The sequence below is a fragment of the Bombyx mandarina genome, chromosome 23, assembly GCF_030267445.1.
Source record: "Bombyx mandarina strain Sakado chromosome 23, ASM3026744v2".
In the NCBI taxonomy this organism is placed as follows: Eukaryota; Metazoa; Arthropoda; class Insecta; order Lepidoptera; family Bombycidae; genus Bombyx; species Bombyx mandarina.
Window position 1 is genome coordinate 12,341,447 of NC_143229.1, and position 18,345 is coordinate 12,359,791.

The window sequence follows — 18,345 nt, forward strand, 5'->3', positions numbered from 1 at the left end:
TTCTTAAATAAATGGACGAGCTCACGATTTACCTGGTGTTAAGTGATTACGGGAGCTCATAAACATTCACAATATATATATGACGCCAACCACCTTCAGACATTAGTTCTAACTTCGCAGTACTTTTATTACCAAGACTGTCCCACCCTTTAAACCGAATCGCATTACTGTTTCACGGCAGAGTGGTAGTACCTACCAGTGTGGACTCTCACGAAGCTCTACCAAAAGTATGTTGGCGGAAACCAAGTGAAGGTGTTACTAGAAGACGTAGATCAGGATGCAATATTCGGATATCTTAAAATATAACATTCAAAACACCTATAGAGCAGAGAGATCACCTCACGGGTGACTACAAAAAAATCAGCCCTTGAAACCGTTAGCAGAATTCCAAAAACGTATTAAAAGCGAGAATTCTCCAAACTTTACAATACGCTTGAACGAATTCAAAACTTAGCCCATAAACAAAGAGGGCATTAGTGAGAGAATATACTCGTTACAAACTTCGTTAAGAAGTTAGCACGCAGCTTTGGGGCACTCGAAGGTGGGGGTCAATGGGGCCCCGAAGTACGTGAGCTTCCACGTTTTTATTGTTTTTCCGAATTCAGGCTCTTTTCACTTGTTTTCACGGTTAAGTTTGATTGGTTTTTCGAATTATTGTTTTATTTTGAATGTTGGAATGGGATAGGTGTTTAATGTCTTCGTATATATATTTCTTCTGTGCGTGTGTTTGTCACTGAACTCCTCCTAAACGGCTGGACGGATTTTAATGAAATTTTCTGTGTACCTTCAGGTGGATTCGAGAATGGTTTAGATTTCCAAATCAGCCCAGCACATGGTGCCGCAGTCGGTATCTAGATTATTTATTTTTCCTAGAAACAATTTATATGAGAAAACAACGTTTGCCGGGCCAGCTAGTGTCTTCGTATTTTCGGTAAAACCGGTAAGCGAGATGCTTACAGAAAATAGTGCCTTATTAGGTCGATTTGTGATTTTCTATTCATAAATTAGTTGTTTAAGAAAAAACGTTTCTGAGTAAAGCAAAGTATCGAATATTGAATCAAAATACTAAGAACTCGGTTCTATTAAAATACATCGTTTTTTTTCTTCTTTCCCTTTCTTTTCGCTGGTAGCCTAAGGGGCTATTCCAGTTACGCTGTGACTCGGTCGACATAATGATCCCGAAAAAGAAGCGTTCATTTTTCACCGAACAATTACAGTTGAAAATAAATTTAACATTAAAGCTAACGACTCCTTAGAAATTCTTAGCCATGATACAACACACAAAAGCTGAATGTAATAAAACAAGGAAGACGAAGTGAAAGGGGTAATTAGCTGTACCTTACGTCGGATGCGAGAAAATGGAATTCTCGACAAATAAATGGGAAACTCGATTAATTGCAATACTTAAGTGACGTTTCGAGTATTTAATGAAATTCCTTGTAATGCCATACAGATTGCAGATTGCTTGGAGTAGCACGGTAGTCCGTAAATTCGAATGTACCTTGGGAACTTTTTTTAAGGATTTTTTTTTTATTGCTTAGATTGTTGGACGAGCTCACAGCCCACCTGGTGTTAAGTGGTTACTGGAGCCCATAGACATCCACAACGTAAATGCGCCACCCACCTTGAGAAATAAGTTCTAAGGTCTCAAGTAAGTTACAACGGCTGCCCCACCCTTCAAACCGAAACGCATTACTGTTTCACGGCAGAAATAGGCAGGGTGGTGGTACCCACCCGCGCGGACTCACAAGAGGTCCTACCACCGGTAATTACGCAAATTATAATTTTGCGGGTTTGATTTTTATTACACGATGTTATTCCTTCACCGTGGAAATCAATCGTGAACATTTGTTGAGTACGTATTTCATTAGAAAAATTGGTACCCGCCTGAGATTTGAACACCGGGTGCATCGCTCAACACGAATGCACCGGACGTCTTATCCGTTAGGCCACGACGACTTCATATTCCAATATCACATATACATGTATATATGCCGTTGTAACTATACTGAGACCTTAGAACTTATGTCTCAAGGTGGATGGCGCATTTACGTTGTGGATGTCTATGGGCTCCAGTAACCACTTAACACCAGGTGGGCTGTGAGCTCGTCCACACATCTAAGCAATTAAAACTAAATAAAAAACAATATGTAAATCTGTGATACTGATGGAGCAGCAATGATTTGCATATTTATTTATTTCTGTACTTTAATTAAAATATTTACCTACTTAATTGTTATATTTTGATACTAACGTAATTTTAAGAGATCTACTTAACTAACATAATGAGTTCTGATTACTTTGATAAAGAAATAAATAGCCACAAAGAAAGAATCATCCACAAAATATAATTTTATTTATTGCTGTTTTCACCAGATAGATTTAAAAGTTATTTGTTGAATGTATGGTGCCAAAGTACAAAAATTGTAAACAAGTAAGGATTTAATTCTAAACTGCGTACGTTCAAGTCATCTTCCACCATACATAAGATTTTGAAATATTCATAAGAGATGATAATTAAAAGAAAAAAAAAGAATGTTTTTTTTCATATTGTTACCAAAATCCATATTGAGATGTTAAGTCATATTGGGCTTAAGTCTCAGGGGAATTTAAGAAATTAGCAGATTCGTGATACTAGCCCTATTGAGCCTAACAGGGCTAAAAGGACCACCTCCATTGCCAAAGGTAGAACTTAAAAGGAGGTGAACCTAGTATGCTTAAGAAAATCACAATATCTTATAAAATATAGTCACTCAGACTATCATCATGTTGTCAATCATGAGTCGCTGTCCATCCTTGCGGAGACATGGGAATTGGTCACGGAGATACCAGACCTCAGCACCGGGAACCTGGAGCTCCAGACCGACTGGAGGACAAATATCGTCACGCGAGCGTACGTCTATGTCGGCGTTAAGTCAGGATTTACACACATAAGTTCTTTTACAATGAAAATACAATACAATTCTATAAAACTTTAACATTACTTGTTTACAACAAAAAGCCACGCCTGAGTTATTCAGTGGTTCTTACACAATTAGCCATTTTTGTGTTGGTTATAACAACTACAACTTCTTTTATACAAACAAATGTAATTACTGCGAAACAATTCACAAAACATAGCTTAATATTCAAAATACATATTTTAGTGATTTTACATGACTCACATTTAATTTAATTTACATGAATTACTTTTAAGTAATATTAACTAACATTGTTATTATCCAGCCTAATAATAGATGGCGCCAACAACATCATTGCATAACAATTACAATACTTAATTAAATTATTAGTACTGTTAATTATCATATAAATTATTATTAATATTTATGCTTTATTCATATTTAATCATTTATACAGTCATTTGTGTTTTTAAACAATAATATAAACATTAAACATATTCTGAACATTTTCACATCAAAACAGTGTCTGCTAATTATTAAATATGGTAGAATAACAGTTTTGTTGCTAATAATAAATAAATATTAACATATAATAAACTAAACTATATATTATTATGTTAATTATTGCCAACAGTGGCGTTTGCGCCCATACGGCCATACTGATTCCAGCGCGTCCCTTGCGCTGTTTTAGCATTTCACATAACAGTAAACAAGGCATATCCCCTACTGGGATCTACCCAACACACAAAGCACCATTCACCCTTACGAGATCTAGCTAACACACAAGAGGATTACCCAACGGGATTTACCAAACACACAAAGCATCACCCATACGGGTCTAGTTAACTCGCAAGCCATCACCCTTACAGGATCTAACCAACTTACCAGGCATCACCCTTACGGGATCTAGCCAACACACTCGGCATCACCCATTCGGGATCTAGCCAACTCACAAGGCATCACCCACTTGGGATCTAGCCAACCCACAAGGCATCACCCTCTCGGGATCTAGCCAACCCACAAGGCATCACCCATTCGGGATCTAGCCAACTCATAAGGCATCACCCATTCGGGATCTAGCCAACTCATAAGGCATCACCCATACGGGATCTAGCCAACTCATAAGGCATCACCCATACGGGATCTAGCCAACTCATAAGGCATCACCCATACGGGATCTAGCCAACTCATAAGGCATCACCCATACGGGATCTAGCCAACAAGACCAGGTTTAAGGATTCGCATGGTGGCCCGCCAGCGTTTTAGGAAGGATAATTGGATAGGAAAATAAAAGTAGATACCATAACAAATTATAAATCATTTTACAGCAGAACAAATCTCTCTGCCCATACGGTCAATTTGTCAGTTATCAGAATCCTCTGACATTAAGAGGATAGATTTACCTATATCAAACCGTTACCATTACCAAACCTTTACCTTTACCAAAACACATTAGATGACAGAGACCGCTCGTCCATCCATTTTTTACCAGCTGATTCAACTTCCCCTAATTCATCATTCAGCGGACCATTTTCAATTTGCTTTATTTTAATGACTGGTAGGGAACATCATCCTTCTAATGCCTCTGCATTTTTGTTTTATTGTTGTGCTGCAGCTTTTAATCAACTAATTCTTAAAGCTGCCTGTCAGATCTTATTAATTGATATTACAAACATGTTACATTTATGACCCATCAATCGTTCAGCATGCCTGTTGGCCATACTCACTCTCTTTGGAAATAATGTAGTACTGAATTTCATACAGTTCACAAGTTTTTGAAACTCCTGAATTATCTTTTGTCTTGGTGAATTTTTAAAAGTGACAGGGTTCCAAAAATGTAACTAAGATTTTGAAAACAGAAATCAATACATAAATATCTGTGCAATCCTTTTTCTTGACTAATAATGAAGTGGCATCCCCACTAGAAACCTAGGGTGCAGAGAGTTAATCACTCATCCAAAAATAAATAATTATGAAAGGAAAAGTAATAATATGGAGCTGCTGAACAAGGATGAGCTGTCTCTTATTATGGCATTTTATTACAAGTTTATTTTTATTTTTATTGTAATATGCTTGAACTCCTCACAATAAACAGGAGACATACAGTATGTACAGCGTTATACTATGCTATCCAAATTAATTATTTCAAATCCAACTTTTATCTGCCTGATCACCATCTATGAGACATGATTTGCAAAAGTTACATGATGATTGAATAATTACTCCAAACTTGAGCATTCACTGGATAGAAACTTATAAAAATAGATAAGTTCTCTTCAAAGAGTGCAACACTGAGAACAGTTATTTTTAAAAGATTAAAACCTATTAGGATGTCAGCAAGACTGTCAGTATTACCATATGATTATGATTACCATATGAAATTCTATAATAGTTCTAATATTTCTCTCCATTAAAAGTCACAATGCTTTGTTTTGAAATCAGTTGACCCCTTATGCTCAAAAACTTTACATGAAGTTGTTTAGCTTACTAAACTAGATCTGCAATAATTTAAGTCTTATTTGTGGTGATAGGTTTGTCATCTTGACGGCGGTAACAAGTTTTCTCGAAATGACGCAAGTGACGCAGTAACCACATTTAAAACCTTAGTGTTACTAAAAGTGCCACGAAAACTGAGGGAATCATTATGTGATTGTGATAAAACTGAGTTATATTTAGATTATTAACATTATATTTACTGTCTATTTTCAATTTGACGCTTTCGGAACGTTTATAGAATCGATATTATTTAGGAAGCGAAATACATACCACCGCGTATTTCTCAATAACTTGGATCGAATAAATTTAAGTTAAATACCTGAAATCAGTATTTTTACCATCTCAGCGTCGGTAGCTTTTCTAAAACATCCACGGTCGAGAACTCATTTTAAACATCCAAATCCTTACTGAATGCATGGATCAGTTCGTCCCTCACTTGCTCCAATGTGGTCCAATACAAAGACCAGATATCGGCTTGTCTTGCTTGCTCTTTTGAACTCGATGTTCATGCGATGAAACAATTAGCATCATGATAGTTTCGTCCACATTTCCGCATCGGTCTTGATGTCACGCCCTCATCGGAACTGAACGGCGGCAAATAAAAGTTATAATGCCACCACAAGCCACAAGGGTACAGCATTTGCAGATAACATCACTTTTCGCCTTTTTAATACAGGTTGAGAGACCCATCACTTGTTCAACAGTGGGTTGCTTCATTCGGAGGCTTACGATTCATTTTGGGGCTGTGATCCCACTTCTGATGTCGGCGTTAAGTCAGGATTTACACACATAAGTTCTTTTACAATGAAAATACAATACAATTCTATAAAACTTTAACATTACTTGTTTACAACAAAAAGCCACGCCTGAGTTATTCAGTGGTTCTTACACAATTAGCCATTTTTGTGTTGGTTATAACAACTACAACTTCTTTTATACAAACAAATGTAATTACTGCGAAACAATTCACAAAACATAGCTTAATATTCAAAATACATATTTTAGTGATTTTACATGACTCACATTTAATTTAATTTACATGAATTACTTTTAAGTAATATTAACTAACATTGTTATTATCCAGCCTAATAATAGATGGCGCCAACAACATCATTGCATAACAATTACAATACTTAATTAAATTATTAGTACTGTTAATTATCATATAAATTATTATTAATATTTATGCTTTATTCATATTTAATCATTTATACAGTCATTTGTGTTTTTAAACAATAATATAAACATTAAACATATTCTGAACATTTTCACATCAAAACAGTGTCTGCTAATTATTAAATATGGTAGAATAACAGTTTTGTTGCTAATAATAAATAAATATTAACATATAATAAACTAAACTATATATTATTATGTTAATTATTGCCAACAGTGGCGTTTGCGCCCATATCTACTTCCGATTAGACGACGGTTCTCGACGACCGGTTGATCTCGCACCCCAAGTACGCTGAACGCTGACGTTGAATCTAAAATCGATATCGACACTGGAGGGTCCTCGTCCAACCTTGCCGGGCTTGGGTAAGGCTGTCACCTTACCCAATTTCCTTAGTTTCCAGGCCTGATGGGCCCAGAATAACGACCCATCTGCATCAGTCTTCTGAGGTACAGCCAGTTCTGAATTTCTATTATCTAAAATTTTAACAATAACGTACTGTTCTGTCACACTAATTAATGAATCATCAAAGGGTCAAGACGTCGTTGTTGTACGTCATTAATCAAAATGTAGACGACAATAGATTAATTAAAATTTTGTTATAAAGAATTAATTAACGCCCATGGAAAGTTGTTCGCGAATGATCGTCATTTTAACTGTTCGACACTTCGCTTCTCGGGCGTTTGGTCCAAGTTGATAAAAACGTTTGAAGAGAGGTTATTATAACATTTTAGTAACTTATGCAATAATTGCTAAGATCTGAGAAAAATCAATTTATTCAGCTGAAAAAGTATGAATACTTTGAAATGTATTGGCAAGATATATTTTATACAACACTACTTTTATAAATGAACTTTTGACATGAATAATAGTCGAGTGTCTTTAAATGAGATTTATTTTTATTTTTTATTTAAACAAATATACGTTTGCAAGTAACCGAGTGGGTTACCTTCGTTTAGAGTATGTCGTTAATGCTTGTATTCGATACGAGTCCAGAGATAGTGCAAGGTAGAGGGGACAGAGGTCGACCGAAGAAGACATGAATGGAGTGTGTGAATGACGATATGAGAGAGAGAGTAGTGAGTGTTGAGATGACGGCTGATAGAAGAGATTGGAATTTTTATTAGTTATATTTATTATTACGTTATAACGTAATGCTCGATTTTTTTAGAAATATATTTCTAAATTTTTCTGATTTCTGAAAAATTCTGATTTTCTAATTTTTCACAAAAAAAATTGTAATTATCGTATGTCATAACAACCTACATGAATACGTATAAGCTTTTGAAAATTTGTAATGACTAATCTATATGACTGCATTCATATTCTATGTTTTATATTTAAAGAAATACCCTCATTGACAGGATCGGAAATAAAAATTTTATAATCAGATTTTAGTCATTTACCGATATTATTTCATTACCAAAGTATAACTTGATGATCCTTAAGCATTCTTCAAACTTTTCACAAATACACGATAAATCACAATCCTTATTTGAGCTCTTTGTATACATAAAGATTTTTCTTTGCGATTGCTCACTTGAGACACTTACTTTTATATTTTAAAAACGTTATTCCCCCGGAAAGCTGGCCAAGGATGACCTAGATAGAGCAAGAAAAAAAAGTAAATTTACTTAAACAATTTAATCAAATCTAGCAACGTGGAAGAATAAAATAAAAACTCCTCAGATAGTATTAACAATTCACGAGACGAATACTTTTTTTTTTCTCTTTCGTATCTTTGATGTCGGTTTCGAAGATAAAGAGTGCCTTTAAGGAATTTTATACAAGGTATTTGCCTAAATCTTAGGATCCCAGAAAACCTTTACCACGGACACAGTATAAAGTGATGAGAGAAATTTTGTCGTATTAATTCATTGCTATTGGGATTATCATTATTTAATTTTTCTATCTTTCAAATACTTGTTAATGCTGTAGTAAAGACAAGAACAGTAAATCCAATTTTGCGTTTTGTGATTTTGTAATTGTCTTAGTTGGAAATTTTACCTCCAGGCCGGTTGGGCACGGTGCAGTCTCGCATAATCTTGTCTCACCTTTCAAATCCACCTCACGATGCGCGTTATATTTATTATAATAATGTTTGTTGTTTATTTAGCAACATCACTGTCTTACATACACTGTATTATCCTTCAGCCTAATGTTTTTTTCAATATCAAATCGTGCCCAAGGTTCGGTTTTTTAGTCACGTTTTCTTTTCGTTTCAAAATCCCCGTTCCTGTTTGTGACATAAATTTTAAACATACTCACTCACAGCTTAGACACAGATATTTGTTATTCTGTTGTTTTTTTTGGGTATTATTTTTGACTTATTTATTTACTTTGTTTTTATTATATTTTATTCTTACTCATTTAAAGACCTTCAAACCTCATTTGAAGACAGACATCTCAAGCGGTCGGATATACAGTGGAACCTCATTCCAAAGCTGGATGGTATGTGGTAAAACGATCTCTGGAAACGCACTGTCTGGGGAAATGACTTAGGTCTGCTCCAGTGACAAGCTGTCGATGGCGAGATAAGTAGATAAGTAGATAAAGAGATCGTCTTGAATAATTCCTCAGCGCACTCGCCGTGAAAAGTATTTTAAAGAAAAGAAAAAGAACCGTAATCCATGTGTTGGTTCAGAGGTTCCTCAATTGTAAAACTCTTAATTATGAGTAGACCAGTAAGACAAGACGTAATCTATCAAATAAAATTTGGCTTGGCTCATTAGCTATGCCAATCCTTTATGTAGTCAACTGAAGATAAGATAAGATAAGATGATAAACATAAAAGTAGACACTAATAAGTTATAATGTTATGTACCTAATTAATCCATCAGATTAAATATTAAATAGAGTTTCTTGTGAAATCCCAACTAAGCTCGCAAATTAGGAAATACAACCAGTGGTGCGGCTTGCGATTTTATTTGCTGGTTGAGAGGCTTGGTGGATTTTGGTTTTTTAGAAATAAAACTGTTTTGTCTGTGGCGTATTTTTCTACAGTTAGGTGTTTATTGTTCAAACTTTTTTACATGAATAAAAATGGTGAGTGTTACACGAATCGAGGATTGGGGGGTAAAGGGGAACAATATGGATGACCAATCGCATGACTGCAAATTTGCATATCATCGTCCTATACTCGTCCATCAGTAATACGAGTACGATCTCGAACATGCCCCCGGCCTTGGAAGCAGTGGCTTTCAATGTTCTTGCGTTTCATCCACATCTTGGAAGAGAGGACAAATTTTCGAAAAGGTGCGTCTCACCACACCCGCTGCCGTCCGTATGTCAGCCACTCGGGAAATGCCGTCTGAACCTGGTATTGTGCGAACCACACGTCCCAAGCGCCACTTCAGCGGAGGAAGATTGTTGTCCTTTATCACCACTAACGAATTGGGCTTCAACTCATCTTTATTCACGGTCCACTTCGCTCGCACCTGCAGCTCAGAAATATATTCTTTAGTCCATCGATTCCAAAACTGTTGACGAAGTAGTTCCAACCTCTGGTATCGCTGTAGGCGGTTAATTGGTACATCGCGTACGTCATCGCAGACTGGAGCAGTAAGTGGTCGACCAATCAGGAAATGGCTTGGAGTAAGCGGTGAAAAATCCTGTGGATCAGAGGAAAGAGGGGACAAAGGTCGAGAGTTTAAAACAGCTTCTATTTGCGTTAATACTGTGCTATACTTGCATGATTTTACACCTGCTTCCCATAAACCACCAAAATGCGGGGAATAAGGTGGAATAAAACGAAATTTTATTTTTTGACTAGTGGCATATTCTAAAATCTCTCCACTACATCTGCGTAAGAAGTTGGTAAAGTCATTCATAAGACCTACAAAATTGCGACCGTTATCAGAAAATATTTCTGAAGGCTTACCGCGTCGTGAGATAAACCGTTTTAAAGTTAATAAGTAAGCTTCACTCGAGAGGTCACTTACCAACTCCAAGTGAATTGCGCGTGTCACGAAACAAATAAATAAACAAATATAACCCTTTACAGGTTTTGCGCCCCTACCTTTGCGGTTCAGTATGAGTATTGGGCCAGCATAATCTACTCCACATCGAACAAACGGTAAACTAGGAGTAATTCGTTCTTTGGGTAGGTTGCCCATCATTGGGGTAAGGGTCGTACCTCTAATACGCGTACACGTAACACAGCCGTGTACTACTTGGCGAGCTAAATTCCTACCCCCTATAGGCCACCAGGTTTCGCGAACATGGAAGAGTAACGCTTGCGGAGCCGCGTGAAGAAGCTGAATATGCTCATGCCGAAATAGTAGAAGAGCAAAATAGTGTTTGCTCGAAATCAAAATCGGATGTTTCTTGTCATAGGTAAATTCATTAGAATTAACTAAACGACCGCCTACGCGCATTATTTTCTGATCGTCTAAAAATAAATTTAATTTTGACAAATGACCTTTACCCTTAACCAGGCCGCTACCAGACAACAGTGCATATTCAGACGGATAATATTCCATTTGAGATAATCGTACTAATGTTTTTTCAGCATAATCTAATTCATCCACACTGAGATGACATGTGCGCTTGTTATGTTTAAAACGACTATTATGTATGAACCTTAATATAAATGCCATCGTGCGACGCATACGTTTGAATTGTGAAAATCTGTGAAAGGGGAACACTGATGATTCACAGGAATTGCAAACTTCAGCAGTTATAACGACTGATTTGACTTCAGGTAGCTCACTATGTTTGAATGAATCGGCATCTTTGTGATTCTCTATAGAAAAGGTATGAGTTTTAAGAAATTCCGGTCCCTCCCACCATGAGACAGAAGAAGAAAGATCTTCTAAGCTAACACCGCGTGATGCAAGATCAGCAGGGTTATTTTCGCCGTTTACGTGACGCCAAGGGAAGTTTTGCGTTAATTCATGAATTTCCGCAGTCCTATTTTGTACAAACACCTTGAGTCGATAAGGCGGCATGTGTAACCAGCCTAACACTATACTCGAATCCGTCCAGAAAACAACGTTATTAAACTTCCAATGCAATGAATTACACACCTTGTCATATAATCTAGCCCCCAATAAAGCTCCACAAAGTTCGAGACGCGGTATACTTAATGTTTTCAGCGGCGCGACCTTTGTTTTTGAAATTAATAATCTCACCGATACAGTCGAGTCAATACTAACTGTGCGAATATAAATGCACGCGCCATACGCTGTCTGAGACGCGTCACTAAAAACATGCAGTTCAATATACATACGTTGCACACCTATAACGTGGCGAGGTATACGGATTGTGTCGAGCGCTTGTAGTGAATTAACAAACCGGTTCCATACTCGCGCTATATGATCGGGAACTGTGTCGTCCCAGCCGATTTTAAGTAGCCACAATTGTTGTAAAAGCACCTTCGCAACAATTATAACGGGACTTAGTAAGCCTAGAGGGTCGAAAATTTGAGAAACGTTAGATAAAATAGACCGTTTTGTGATGGGTTCCATACTAACATTAATTTGCATATTATTAAAATAAAATTCGTCACTTAGATTACACCAATTTAAGCCCAAGGTTTTAGAAGGTGTATTATTTTCAACTGGGGTTAACAGTTTTGACTGATTGGGTGATTGGCTGTTATCATCGCGCGCAAAATTAAATATCCACTTCCGCAGTGGAAAACAGCCACCCTGAAGTGTCTTTTGTGTTTTATCACATAATTGTATTAATTTATCTTTATTGTCCAGCCCGGTTATATAATCATCGACATAAAAATCTTCTTGTATGACTCGCGTGACGTCAGGGTCAGAAGATTCGACCGCTAATTGCTTTAAACATCTAACGCTTAAGAAAGGCGCGGAGGACCGTATGTCACCGTATTAAATTTAAATGTCCTTAATGGTTTCGACGGTTCGTCACGCCACAAAATCATTTGCAAACTGCGTTGGTCCTCGTCTACTAAACATTGCCTGTACATCTTCTCCACGTCGGCGCATGCAACGTACTTGTGCTGTCTAAAACGGAGAAGAATTGAAACAAGATCGCCCTGTATAGGAGGACCGACCAACTGCAAGTCATTAAGTGACTTACCGGAGCTGGATGGTGCGCTAGTATCAAACACCACTCGCAGCTTGGTGGTGGTGCTGAGCTCACGGAACACACCGTGATGTGGCATAAAATAACACGGGGATTCATAGGAATCTACCTGCGTCATGTGACCCAAACTCTGATATTCCTGCATAAAATTGGAATATAAACGTTTATACTCAGGTGAGCGCTGCAGTCGTTTTTCTAACGCTAAAAACCGACGCTCTGCCTGCGTATACGAATCACCCAAGACTTCAGGTGACGGATTGAGCGGAATACGTACACAAAACCTCCCTTCGCTGTTGCGTGTAGTAGTGCGAATGAAGTGTTCCTCGCATGCACGTTCTTCCTCAGTCTGCGCGTCTCTGATCTTAGGTAATTCCTCGATCTCCCAGAACAATCGAAGTTGCGTCTCTAAGGCGTTAGTTAAATTGCAATGTATTTGCGTATTTTTTCGCGTGTAACTATTGTTAATTGGTCCAGAAATAATCCAACCTAAGCTGGTATTTTGTAAATACGGACCATTAGGTAGTCGAATCTTTCCTTCTCCTAATATATCCCAAAACAGGTCTGCGCCTATTAAAATGTCAATGGGTTCAGAACCTAAAAAATCAGGATCGGCCAACCGTATGTTGTCTGGAATACAGAACTGCGCGCCTAATTGACATACAATGGGCACAGAGACTGTGATTTTCGATAGCACGTAACAATGAATGCGCGTAGTGAACGTATTATCGATGCAAGACTTAACAACGATATTACAAGCTTGAGTAGAATGTAAGACCGTATCACCTACGCCGCGTACTTCGTTTGTGGACTGTATTAATCGCGTATTTAATAATTGGCATAATGATTTTGAAATAAAGCACCGTTGGCTTCCGCCGAGTAGTGCTCGCGCTTTATGATAGGTACCATGTACATCGGCTACTTCGACAACAGCCGTGGATAATAAAATAGACTGCACACATGCAGATTCATTGCATTGTGTTTGCATGTGTGATTTGTTTACCTGGGTACGAAGCGAGTCAGTGCAGGCAGCGGGGGTCGCGGGCGCGGGCACACGAGGCGCTCGCACATCATCGGTTATTTTATCTCCTTCAGTACTCGTTGTAGCATGGAACGATATATCACTAGCAGAGTTATCATTATGAATTAGCGAGTTATGTTTTTTGTCGCATTTTCTACACGGCCCAAATCTGCAGTTATTTAGTGTGTGTCCCGAACGTAAACAATTCTTACATAAATTATGTACCCGTATAAGTTTTAACTTTGATTCTAAATCGCTTTCTATAAACTTATTGCAAGAATAAAGTGGATGATTCGCGTTGCATTTAACACACAGTGCTTTACCGCGTAATTGACGATCGTACGATTTATTCGGGCTGCTGGAAACATTGCAGTGTGTTGTATAGTTATATTTATGTTGTTTTTTGTTTTCAATGATTGTTGATGTCGTATCTTTAATATGTGAAAGCTTCAATGTTTCCAACATGTCCGCGCGATGTTTGAGAAACCGAATTAATTCATCCAACTTTATCGTATTTTTAGAATTCTTTTCGTTCGAGAATAAAGTGCACTTGTGGGTCTCCCATTCGCGTTCAGTTATCCTATCTAGTTTTGACACGATAATATAATGTATCAGTGTATCCCAACTGTCTGTGGGTTCACCAAGTATTTTTAGTGTCCGGTGCATTGTAGTGATCGACTTGAAATTGAACAAAGAATTGGAATCAAAATAGAAATTACAAAACTAAGTCAATTAATCTGTGAAAAAGAAACTAAACAAGACTTCATAAAATATTGTACCAAAATAATACAAAAAGTAAACTTTAGAAACAAATAAATTGTATATAAAAGGATATTTTGAAATATGCGGATATATACTATACAATACTAAAATTAATACATACACAAAATCATCGAATCACTACAATGCCAAAGCAAATTCCTCGTATTCCTCGTAGCGACCTCTAGTTTTAAAATAGAAAAAGAAATGTTGTAAGAAAAATGGAAATATTAAAAAATGTAATTTTAATGTAATAATAGGCATATAAGTAAAATATAAGGGAATTAAAGTATAAGTATAAGAAGGGAACAGAAACGAATATTATATAATTATGGAAAACGAAGCAAAATAGCCTAAAAAATGTCCCTGACAATTACTCGTCAGGGGAACGCGCAAAATATTATATAAAAAAAAAAAAAAAAAAGTATTTTTAGTGCGCGTTAATTCTTTAAAATAGTATCGATTAAATTTCTAATTAAAATAGGAGATTCTTTGGCTAGTGTGGGAAGAGTTAACAAAGCCTTTACGTGGTTGTGCACTAACAGCCTACAATTGTTATACCTATTTAATATCAACTCCCATGCAACCTCATAATTATCATAAGAAAATTCGATAGAATGAATCACTAGTTCTGCATTACCCTTTAGACAAGATTTTAAGTAGTGAAATTTTTGTATACTGGAAATATCTTTACAATTATGAACAAGCGACGTAAATGTATCTCTGAACTCAAGCCAGTGCTCATAGGCACCGTCGAAAGTAGGCATGGAAATAGTGGGTAGTTTTACTGGTGCTTCGCGATTAGAATTGTGACAAGACTTGGAACAGCTCATGACCTCATCATTATTTAGCATAGATTCTGCGTGAGCTAATGCGCTATAGTAGCTGTTCTCAAAGAGTTCTCGTTGATCACACTGACCCGCTAATTCACTTTCAGAAACATTTTCTTCAATCTTTGTTTGAATGTCGTTAAATTCAGAAAACAAAGTAGCGGCACCTTGAATTCTCAACTTTAAATCTATACGAATTTCATTATTAAAGACACGTTCGTCACTATCCTCTAGCGATGTTACATGGTTTGTAAATTTAGTCAATCTGCATTTAATTATGCCACGTTTTTTAACAAGGGCGCGAACTAGATCATTACTTTCTGCACTTAGCAGGTTGGGGGATTTATCACGAGATTTAACGGAATCAGTTGGCATATTGGTGGTAAATGAAAAGAGATGTACTTACAGTTATTAGTCAGGCAGTCTAAAACCACGACACTGGTGCTAGCAACGTCACCAGCTTCATGATTGACGGTAAACTGCGAAAACTCGAAACTTCTATGCGGCAATCGTACTGAAATCAGTTTTGGCACAGTATTACACAAAGAGAACAGGAGGTGATGGAATGAAGGAATGATTGACCCCACCGGATTGCGTATGATATTCGATGAAAGCCAATAATACTTCGATACCGATGTGCGCTTGGCCTCCAGTTGTCCTTTGTGTAGGCCGTAGTCCAAAATTCATCCAAAGCAGCGCGTCTTCGTCTTCCAGCAAAAAACTACCGCCACTTGCAATGATTCCAATGGTCGCTGAATCTTGAATTTGGCTCGATGGTCCAAAAAATGGTGCGGCTTGCGATTTTATTTGCTGGTTGAGAGGCTTGGTGGATTTTGGTTTTTTAGAAATAAAACTGTTTTGTCTGTGGCGTATTTTTCTACAGTTAGGTGTTTATTGTTCAAACTTTTTTACATGAATAAAAATGGTGAGTGTTACACGAATCGAGGATTGGGGGGTAAAGGGGAACAATATGGATGACCAATCGCATGACTGCAAATTTGCATATCATCGTCCTATACTCGTCCATCAGTAATACGAGTACGATCTCGAACAACCAGTAATTTCAAAAATTTGGTTAATGCTAATAATTTACAAGAACCCTCAGTCTACATAAAGTCTAATTCTCTGAAAAAAATATAAATTTTTTTATAGAAAATATACCTTGAACTTGGACTACGGCAGATTTGTTCCAAGATCTATTCTCAAAAATAAGAAAAGCAGGGAATTTAATATGAATAAGTACTTTTAATACCCTAGCTCTTAGCTCTAGAATATATACAAAAAGGCATTATTGCATAGATATGATTCGAAGAAACTAACACAAAACGTTTATTTATTTTCATTTCTAATTTCTGCGTGGGTGAAACATGCAGGCGTATGTGAAAAATGCTAAGATTTTAGCCTTTTCTTAAAGTTATAGTAGTATCTGATTATAGCACAATGTTACTTAAACTTATCTACTAAATTCTAAAAGATTTTTTTAAACCCTGTATAGCCTGTATTTATACAGAAACTTCGCAAAGCAAGTAACAATAACAAAAAAATTGAAGTACTCGAGTACCGAAGATAAGCCAAGAGTAAATTAGTCAATTTAATTTGGGGACTTACGAGATAATAATGAATTGCCTCGTGCAAGGAAGAAAGATAGTGTCACTAAACTCAAAGCTGCTGTCTCGACAGAGCAGGATGAAAACATACGGAAAATCTAGACTGCTTCGAGCTTCAGTAAATGCTTGGTAGCTGGTAGAAGAACGTCTTGTGAGACCGCAAGTATAAGGAATAGGCAGAGTGGTAGTAAGTAGGAGCCTATTTATGCCTAAAAGCAATAATACGTCCCGGATTCAATGGTGGGGCAGACTTTGTACTATAGAACAGAGACTTTAGAACTCATGTTTCAAAGTGGGTGATGACATTAGACAGTATCTATGAGCTCCGGTAACCGCTTAATACATGTATAACAGTTTATTGGCAAATTAATACCTGTTTAATGTTAATTGTTTTCCGGAACTTATGCCAAAGAACGAAGGCAAACCTAAAGCCATAAGGTTCAGAAATAAAGCGCATTGTTGTTTTACAGAAAAAAATAAGAAAAGCAATGATTGTAGTGAAGTACACTGTTTACCGTCATTAGTTTATGAGCAACTTTATTAACGAAAACATTGTTTTTTCTTTTTTTTCCTACCTATGTTAAAAGCCTTGAGAGGCAATTTCAGCTTCTCCCAGAAATAGCAGTGCTTTGCAAAATCTACGGGATCGGAAACGCGATTCACTGAGAGAATCCGGCGAGAAACTCCGTAAGCTGGACGTATTCACTGATGAAATTGAGTTTTGAAACGTAAACTAAACAAAATGTATTACTTATTACAGGCAGAAGAGCATACAGCCCACCTGAATGGCTATCACCGCTAATGGATATCAGCAATGCCAGCGGCCGAGCGAAACCATTTACTTCCATTGAGTATTCTGTCCAAGCCTTTATAAAAAAAGAGCCTCGTTTAGAAGGAGGAATCACCGTTTAATGAAAAAATGACTATTACCTGACAGAGTCTATTCCATTCCACTCTAAAACAATGTGATTGCTGGCACGGATCGAAATGTATATTGAAAGATATGAGGTTAGAGTCCAAAACACGACGGGTAACAAAATCCACGCCATTCAAGCTAAAAAGCATCTAATTGTGAAACTATTATAGGTATCTGATATTAGATGGTCACCGTAACCGATAGACATCAAAAACGTAAATACCACCCAGCTTGAGACATAAGGTGTTTTTAGAGAATGACAGCTAACTAAATAGACTTGAGTAGCTCTAAGAATTCGTATTATATTATATTATTATTAGAAATACAAGAAGTCGTCGTAGCCTAAAGGATAAGGCATCCGGTACATTATTATCTTGCGATGCTTTCTTCTTCGTCGCTTTCTTCATTGCTGAAGGTCGTGTCCCTGAAACTTGACCGTTGCCTGTCTCGTGAGCTGTTTCCATCTCGTCCGGTCCTCAGCTGTTGCGATGCAACGGTGTTCAATTCCCGCAGGCGGGTACCAATTTTTCTAATCAAATACGTACTTAACAAATGTTCACGATTGACTTCCACGGTGAAGCAATAGCA

General features: G+C 37.0%; 1 long non-coding RNA gene across 1 annotated transcript; it reads right to left on the minus strand.

Moving 5' to 3' along the window:
* Positions 1-2,965: 2,965 nt before the first annotated feature.
* Positions 2,966-6,799, minus strand: LOC149500191 (uncharacterized). Its single transcript, XR_016325209.1, has 2 exons — positions 5,716-6,799; positions 2,966-5,398 (listed from the first exon to the last, which is right to left on the minus strand). It is a non-coding gene; the product is annotated as an uncharacterized LOC149500191 (long non-coding RNA).
* Between the last annotated feature and the right edge of the window lie 11,546 nt (positions 6,800-18,345).